Source organism: Protopterus annectens, chromosome 3.part1 (assembly GCF_019279795.1).
Source record: "Protopterus annectens isolate FY-2018-M chromosome 3.part1, PAN1.0, whole genome shotgun sequence".
Taxonomy (NCBI): Eukaryota; Metazoa; Chordata; order Ceratodontiformes; family Protopteridae; genus Protopterus; species Protopterus annectens.
In genome coordinates, this window is record NC_056732.1 from 1267056119 (window position 1) to 1267065164 (window position 9046).

Here is a 9046-nt window from a genome sequence, read left to right on the forward strand (position 1 = left end):
CACACACACACACACACACACACACGCACACATATGTAGCTAGTGACACACTTGCATACTTTGCTAACATACACAATCCCAGGGATTCATGAAGCTCGGTGCAAGGCCGGTGTAAGGCCTGCGCCGGCGGTGCAGTGAATAGTCGGCGTAGTAGTGCCATATGCATAGTAATGAGAGCGCGCCGCAACCACAGACACGTGCGTAGTGTACGTGAGTGAGCCCAAGTAGGATGCGTCCGGAGGCGTGGCTAAGCCGGCAGGCGATGAGCAATCTAATGTGCTGACTGCCACGGTCCACCCATAATAGTAATGGCAGCAGCCAGGGCCCGTGCAGATTGAAACGCACGTAAGAGTATGCAACATAGTACCCGTCCCAACAAAACGGAGAAGCAAACACAACCCACGAAGCCCTAAGTGTACCCGTCCAAGGAACAAAGGATACGCGTAACACTGTGTTCATCCCGCAATGCACCGTCAGTGGGCATACCCAGAAAAGGTGTACCGCAGCATGTCAGCGCGCCGCACCGACATAGGAGTAGCAACTAAGGTTACCATCTGTCCCACTTTGCGAGGGGCAGTCCCTCTATGGGCAGTTGTGTCCCGATAAAAAATATTAAAAACGGCAAATGTGCCAAGATTGGAGGACATAATTATATCCCGTATTTAATGTAATGGTTGCATGAAATGGTTATTTCCATAACTAAAATACCTAAATGTCACAAGAAACAGAATAAGCAACCAAACTGCTACAACAATAACCTTTTATTTAGGCAAACAAGTGAAGTTCTATGCTATATAGTGACCGTGGGTATGTGTCGGCCTGTAAAATCTGATGTGAGTCCCGAAAATGTCCCACCTTGGCCATTGGAAAAGGTGGCAACCCCAGTAGCGACATGGGCATGGTCACCAGGGTTACCAGCTGTCCCACTTTGCTATGGACAGTCCCTCATTGGACAGTTGTGTCCCGCCAAAAATCGAAAAATGGCAAATGACCTGAGATTTCCGGCCAAAAATATTCCCTCAATATACCTGTAATAGTAGCATAAAACATATATTTTGTATATGAAACACATACATGGCATAAGAAACCGAATAAGGAACCCAAATGCTACCAGAATAAGCGTATATTATGGCAAACAAGTGAAGTTCTGTCAACTCCACTTGCTGTGGGTATGTGTTGTCCTGCAAAATCCGATGTTTCCACAAAAGATGTCCCACTATGGGCATTGGAAAAGGTGTCAACCATAATGGTCACAAGCAGTAGTGAGAGTACACAGCCGGGTAGCTGTGTCGACATAACAACAGGAAGGAACCAAGATACCCTAAACACAGGTGAACATGTGCATAGCAACATGTCCCACACCCAGCAACGTGTTTGTCGCATACACAGGACGGCGTATGTCTAAGTGTAATATCCAGAAGCAGAACCCATGCATGCAAATGTAATACACAATAGCCCCATTGTAGCATGTAAGTCCCACCCATGTACGCCTGTGCACCCAAACCAGCTAGCATCCTTGTGCAGCTACACACCTACACACAATGGGCATACCTGAAATGTGGTAAGAAGTATTGTTTTAGGCAGTGCCACGCGGACAAATATGTACCCCACATGTCACCAACCCACCTCAGGTACAGATATGGAAATGGCTACATGTGAATGTGTCTGCAGAATGTGTACATCCCGCATGTGGTATGTACCCATCCAAACCATATAGGTTTGCACACGCCACGGTGCACATAACTGTACACATGTGGACAAGTCGGGATGTTGAACCACCGCACCGATTATTAGCTATGCAGACAAGTCAAACACATATAGCGGAACATGTGCCTTCCAAACAGGACGTCCTAACAGGGTGCCACAGGCACAGAAGGGGAAGGTGTGACATCACATGTGGAGAGTAGCGTTGCCGGATGGCCAAACACACACGGTCAAGGTAAAGGACGGAACAACATGCATATGGGCGGACGGATGTTGTTAGAAAAATATATATAGAAACACATATGAAGTGCCAGTTTAGAAGCAAAATACTATATAATGCATTGAATTGTACTGTACAATATGGCAGTAGAAATGATCATGCATATAATTGGTGAAGCTTAGCTGCAGTGTGATCGAACTCTGACCCTGGCAGTAACCAGTTCAGCAGGCTATGTCTCTCAGCATTAATTATCTGCTGGGTTACAGAAAAATAAATGTATGTACATGTATAACATCCTCCCTTCCCCTGAGGAGGATGGCCTTGTGAGCTCTATCGAAGATAGAGTACAACTCCTTACCAGAGAGACAAAAGAACGTATTAAAAAATGAACTGACTATTGTATTGGAACAGTCCAGGGTCCTTGAAACAGCAACAATTACAGAAGGACACTGTAATTGACCAGGTGTCTTGCAAGGCTGTGTTATTCTCATGGGAAAACATTTTAAAAGCATGACCTCAGCACCCTCGTATGTATAGAATATTGCGGACCATAGTGATGGAAATGCCCTGTGACTGACCACGTCAGTAAGGTGGGCAAAAGCTGATTGTAAACACTATATAAAGAAATTGCTTACTGTATAGAGTGAGACAAAACTCTCATACTTGGACTGTATAGTCTTTTGCCTGGCTGTGTACAGCACTAAAACGTTGTGAACCCGAGCTTCCTGTGTTATTGACTGTCACTTAGAAAAGCCTACTGATTTCTACAGTCTTGTTTTAACAACTTATTTGACATTGTGGTCCTTCTTAGCCGGAATTCCCTTGGTAAGCTACAGGTCAGAGTGCATGGGTGGTTAGACATCTGCGCAGGAGAATTTGCCTAAATGGTTCTTCTTGTGTGAAAAGACCTCCGACTGAATTGTTGTGTGTAAAGAGGCTGTCCACTGTCTGATCTGTGGCTGAAAAGCGGAAAACTGGATCCCAAGAAGAAAACGTGCAGTCATAAACAGGAGGCTCAGGTAAGGAGAGTTTGCCTCTTTGTCTCTATTGTAGATCAGGGACCAGGCTACATTGTGTTTCTGTTAACAGTTGTGATAGCAGGTCGAAGACCAATCCAAGTAGTTTTAAATTTGGACATAGATCAGGGGAACACAGAGTAGAGTAAATAGTCATTGTAGACACTACAGTGGATACAGGGAAGGAGATACCACGTGGTATGAGAGAAGGGTTACATAACAGTCGTGTAGAAGACATGGGAGATTAGTGCACTAACAGATCATGTGATCCACGTTTGACGGGTGATGTGAAGTATATGCAATTGCAGAGAGCACATAATGTGAGATATTCTGCAAAATGGGGTAATAAATATGACATTGATGGTATATTAAACAAAATATCGTTACTGAAACATTGGAATCACTTAAAATGTGACGCAGATGTTCTAGGGTAACCACCTGTCCCACTTTGTGAGGGACAGTCCCTCTTTGGCCAGTTGTGTCCTGCAAACAAACTGAACAAATGGCAAATGTCCTGATATCTTAGGACAAAAATATTTCATATATCTTCTTTAATGGTAGCATAAAACAGTTATTTTGTATCTGAAACACCAAAATATCATAATAAACATAATAAGCAACTCAAATGCTACAAGAATAGGTTGCTCTCCTGGCAAAAAGTGAATTGCTGTCCTCTGTACTGGCCATGGGTATGTTTTGCCCTGCAAAATCACACGTTCCTAACACTAATGTCCCACTTTGTGCATTTGAAAAGGTGGCAACCCTAACATGTGCAGGCGAAAAAACAGCGACAATTGGGTATCCGTCAAGCACATAGGTGGATTGAGGTAGTGAACCGAAGGGAACAGAACACTAAAAATGCGAAAGCATCATACGTACACAAAGAAGATAATAATACAGTAGTAGCGACAGCCCCCCCCTCTACCACCTCCGATACCATATCCAGGATATGAAGCGGGAGGGCAGACTAGTCCCCCCCACGTTATCCTGTGGCAACAGAGGTATCACAATGACCAAATGTAAGAGAAGCTATTGAAACCACATCCCGAACTCGTAAAATACCTAGGGACACTCAAGTAAGAAGAGAGTCACTAGAACAGAGTGAGGATATCTGTCAATTAATTGAAGTACCGAACCCTCATGCAGGACAGGAAGGCCAGGACCCAACTCCCTTAGTGTATAGACCGTGGACACCAGAAGATATCTGGAAAGTTACAGAGGGAATTCCCCATCTACAAAGTAATCACTATTCACCATGCAATACTCCTGTATCTTCTGATAGAAAAGCAAAGGGGGAATGGTGGATGGTACAGGAATTACAAGCTGTAAATCATGTAATAATACCTAGGGTACTGATGTTGCCAGACCCACACACTATATTGAATGCTATGAACCCGCCACAGAAGTATCTTACCGTGGTACATATAAGCTATGCTTCCTTTCAATACCTATACATCCAGATAGTCCGTATTGTTTTGCATTTACATTCAGGGTAACAGATACAGCCATACCCGGCTATCGCAGGGATACTGTGAAAGTCCAACGATATTCGCACAGGAGATGGCTAGCAACATTCCTGTGTTTACTCCACCCGGGGCCAGTCAAGTTCTACTTTATGTGGATGATATTCTGCTTGCGGCCCCTACCCAGCAGCAATGTAGGGAAGATACAATAGTATTATTGAAATATTCAGCAGAACAGGGACACAAAGTAAGCAAGCATAAATTGCAACTACGGAGAATACAGGTCAAGTACCTGGGATATGTGGTATCCAAGGAGGGTAGAACATTACATGATGATAGGAAGGCAGCAATGTCACAAGCACCCAAGCCAACTACCAAGAAGGGAATGATGTCCTTCCTGGGCCGACTAACTTTTGTCGAAGCTGGTTACCAAACAATGCTTTGGAATCTGCTCTATTGTCTGCTTTAATCTTTAATACATCTATGGCAGCACAAGATATACTACACTGGATTCCAGTAGCACAAACAGCTTTCTGCAGACTAAAACGATTGATAGCTTCAACATCTGTTTTAGGTCTCCCGAATAATCATAACAGATGTTGTCAGACTGTAGATTGTAAGCAGGGATATATGACGTCAGTCTTGACGCAACAGCATGGAAGTAAGCAACGCCCCATAGCTTACTACTCATCGCAGTTGGACACAGTGGCATGGTCAGTTACACATTGTGTACAGGCAGTTGTTGCAGCACCCATGGCAGTACAGGCCTCGGCCTCAATGTTATTATTCCACCCTCTCACTGTGAGAGTGTCTCATGCAGTTGCGATCATTCTGCTGCAAGAGAAAATAGCATTCCTGACCCATGCTAGACATAATTCTTGTTTGACCATACCCCTGAGTCAACCTCATATGGTGATTGAACGTTGTACAACATTAAACCTATCAACATCACGTCCGACACCTGTGTATGGCACACCACACAGTTGCCTACAGGAAATGGAGGAAATAACTCCACACAGACAGGATATCACTGATATACCCTTAGATGATGCAGAGGTGACAGTTTATGTGTACGGATCATGTAGAAAGAGTCCTACAGGAAAGAATCAAGTAGGTTATGCAGTAGTTATTGATAACGAGATTGTAGAAGCCCAACCCCTGCAGCATAACGTGTCTGCTCAAGCAGCACAATCGATAGCTTTAACACGTGCTTGTACTCTAGCGAAAAACTGATGTGTGGACATTTATACCGATAGTCAGTATGTTGTCTCTACAGTGCATGTTTATGAGCAGCAGTGGAAGAATAGGGGAATGATAACATCCACCGGTAAACCGATTAATCATGCGCAATTGATCTTGAATGCATTATATTCCATTCAGTTACCCACTAAAGTAGCTAATTGTAAATGTGCAGCTCATACAAAGCAACAGGATAACATTAGGAAAGGTAAGGCACGAGCTGATGCAGCTGCAAAACAAGCAGCCTCACAGTCGGAAAGTGTCTTTTTGAATGAGGAATGACAATCCTCAGACATTCTAGATGTAGAAATGTTACAAACAATGCAAACATCAACTACGAAAGCAGAAAAGCAGACGTGGGTATGACGAGGAGCAATCCTTGAAGGCGGACTGTACATATCCACAGTGAGAAAGCCAATATTAATGTCTAATGTATTCAGATATGCGGCTTTGTTGAGCCATGGGTAGAGCAATGTCTCAACAGGGGGGATGGTACAGTTGGTTAACAGAATATTCCTAAAATACGGAACTAGGAACCACATACAAACATCATGAGCAGCGTGTCATATTTGCAGTAAACATCATGCACAGGGAGCATTTAAACTGAAGGGAGTGGGTTTCCCTACACCACCATAACCGTTCCATACTATTTGTATGGAGTTTATACAGCTGAATAAATGTGAAGGGAAGAAATACTGTTTAGTGATTATAGATATATTATCAAAATGGGTAGAAGCATTCCCAACCAGGAATCCAGATGCAGCAACAGTGGCAAAGGTCCCAGTAAAATAAAGTATCCCTAGATCTGGCATACTGTAAAGAAGCTACAGTGACAATAGAACACATTTTGTGAACCAGACAATCCAGCAACCTGGGGGATTATTTGGTATTTCCATGAATAATCATTGCATGTACAACCCACAGTCAGCATGACTGGTGGCGAGGTACAATGGGATCCCGAGAAATAAGTTGAGGAGGTTGATGGGTGACACCCAGACGAGTTGCATTTGCTGTCTACCTCTAGCATTGCTGAGCATGACAACAGTTCCAAATGTAAAGTGTTTGACCCCCTTCGAAGTAGTATTTGGAATGGCATATCATGTGCCACAGTGGAAAGCTGTCATGCCTGCAGAGCTGGAGGTCGATGGCTCATTAGCAAGTGACATGAGAGGATTGTTAACCAATAACACTGTTTTGCAGTTAAACTCTTTTACAGATAAAGAGCAAGCGAAGCCGGACGCATAGCTGACTCCAGTATCCTGGGTGTATTTCACTGTTATCCAAAAAAGTAACTTGCCGAGTCCAACGTGGGAAGGTCCGTACCAGGTACTGTTGGCAACGCCTACTGCAGTAAAGTTTGCGGAGAGGTCGTCCTGGGTTCACCTCACCTTTTTCAAACCGGTAAAGGATATCAAGTCTGATTTACATGTTGTAGCCGATATACCATAGAGACAGAATCACCCGGGCCAGAGTGTATAACAATACAAAGCAACCCCAAAGACATTTGGTTTACTGTCCTACTGATCATACACCTATTAACCATGTTTGTGGTGACTTTACATTTGCTGGGACCTTACCTGCATATAACTGCACAGATACAAATAGTGATACGTGATGAACTGGCCACAGAGTGGCATCCAAACTTCAACACATACCTAGGCATGACGCGTGTGCATGTACAGACTATGAACATTTCAAATTGCTGTGTTTGTACTGCCATACCTACATCATATGGAGGACTTCCGATGTACGTTGTCCCCTTGGGGATAGATTGAGACTTGTGAATATTTACACTTTGATACAGGTTCTGTGAGATCACAGGACAAAGTGGCACTGTACTAACCTGTTACACAAAAAGGAATTGTTTGTTGTCATAAACATGATACAGTTCAAGTTGGTGGGAGTAATTGTAACATAACTGTGTCTTACAAATGTCATATAACAGCCAAAGATCACAGTACTAGTTGTAGCACCATTCATGATTTGTATTGAAGCTTCATGAGAACAACGTGGAAAGATGTGCAGAAACATCCTGAATTGTATAAACAGTCCTCTGTTATAGACAGGAAAATGTTACATGCAGAGTTAACCCGCATCAGTAGTAAAGTAGAATATTGTTATTTTGTTTGTGGGAAAAAAGCATATCAATGGTTACCTGAGAATTGGTCCGGCAGTTGTTTTTTGGGTTATTTGGCTCCAGTCATATGACATACTGCACAATTGCCTCTGGGTACGAAACGAACTGTAAGACATATAGCTCGAAGAACTGGGAACACAGTCGAGAAACCTACTAATCCAGTGGGTGAAATGGAAGCTGTTCTGAAAAATCATTTTTCTGCAAGACATAAAGGAATATTGACTCATATGGACTTGAGTGACAGTGTGATATCCTGGGCTGGAACAATCCCAGCTTGTGGAGTAGTGAAATCAATCAGGGAACAAGAGGAAGTTGTCAAAACCTGTCGGAGGAATGAGCAATGCGACTTTTAGCTCTTGAACTTGTGACTGATGAACTGGATGCAATGAGAACTGTTGTGTCACAAAATGTAATAGCTCACGACTGCACCCTGGCGGCGAGAATTGGTACGTGCGCGCTTATCAAAGAAGACCGCTGTGTCTAAGTACCACATAACAAGCACGATATCAACGCCTACCTAGAGGTAATACAGCAGGTGTCAGCCATGGCGGAACCAGGCCCAAACCCACTGACGAACTATTTCCACAAACCATTTGGTGGATGGGGTTCAGTCATACTGAATATCTTGATTGCCATTTGTGTTGTTCTGCTCATATTGGGAGCATGTGTCTATTGCGGGATACTTTGCATGTAAGTATTAGTCAGGGACTCTGTTGACGTATCTGTAACCGAGACTATGTATCAAGACCTGTAGCGGTATTTGTTAATACAAAATGAAATCTTTTCTGAAATGTACAACAAATGACTTATTTATTTATTTATTTATTTATTTATTTGCAGTTGGTTTACCAGGATAGTCCATTGGGCCAAAAGAACCCGTTTTCAATGGAGTCCTGGGGAGAAAAGCTCCAATACAGACAAAAACAGGTACATGCAAAAATTACAATACTACTTATACAGAGTAAAATATAAAACATTTAACACATTTAGGCTCAAAACATCAAGAAGCATTCAAAACAATATAATCTGATGTGGATTAGATGTCAGGGGAATAAGTTAAAAGAGTAATGTTTTATGCTTTCAAAGAAGTTGTTCAGAAGAAAACATAGACTTGCATTACAGGTAGGTATTCTGAGGGAACATAAGCTTAGATAGGAAGAGTTATGTATCATATGTGGGAAGAAAAATGGGATAACATAGAATTATGAGGGGAGGGAGCAAGAACAATCCCATTGGGATCTTAGATATGTATGAAGAGATTTTTTGA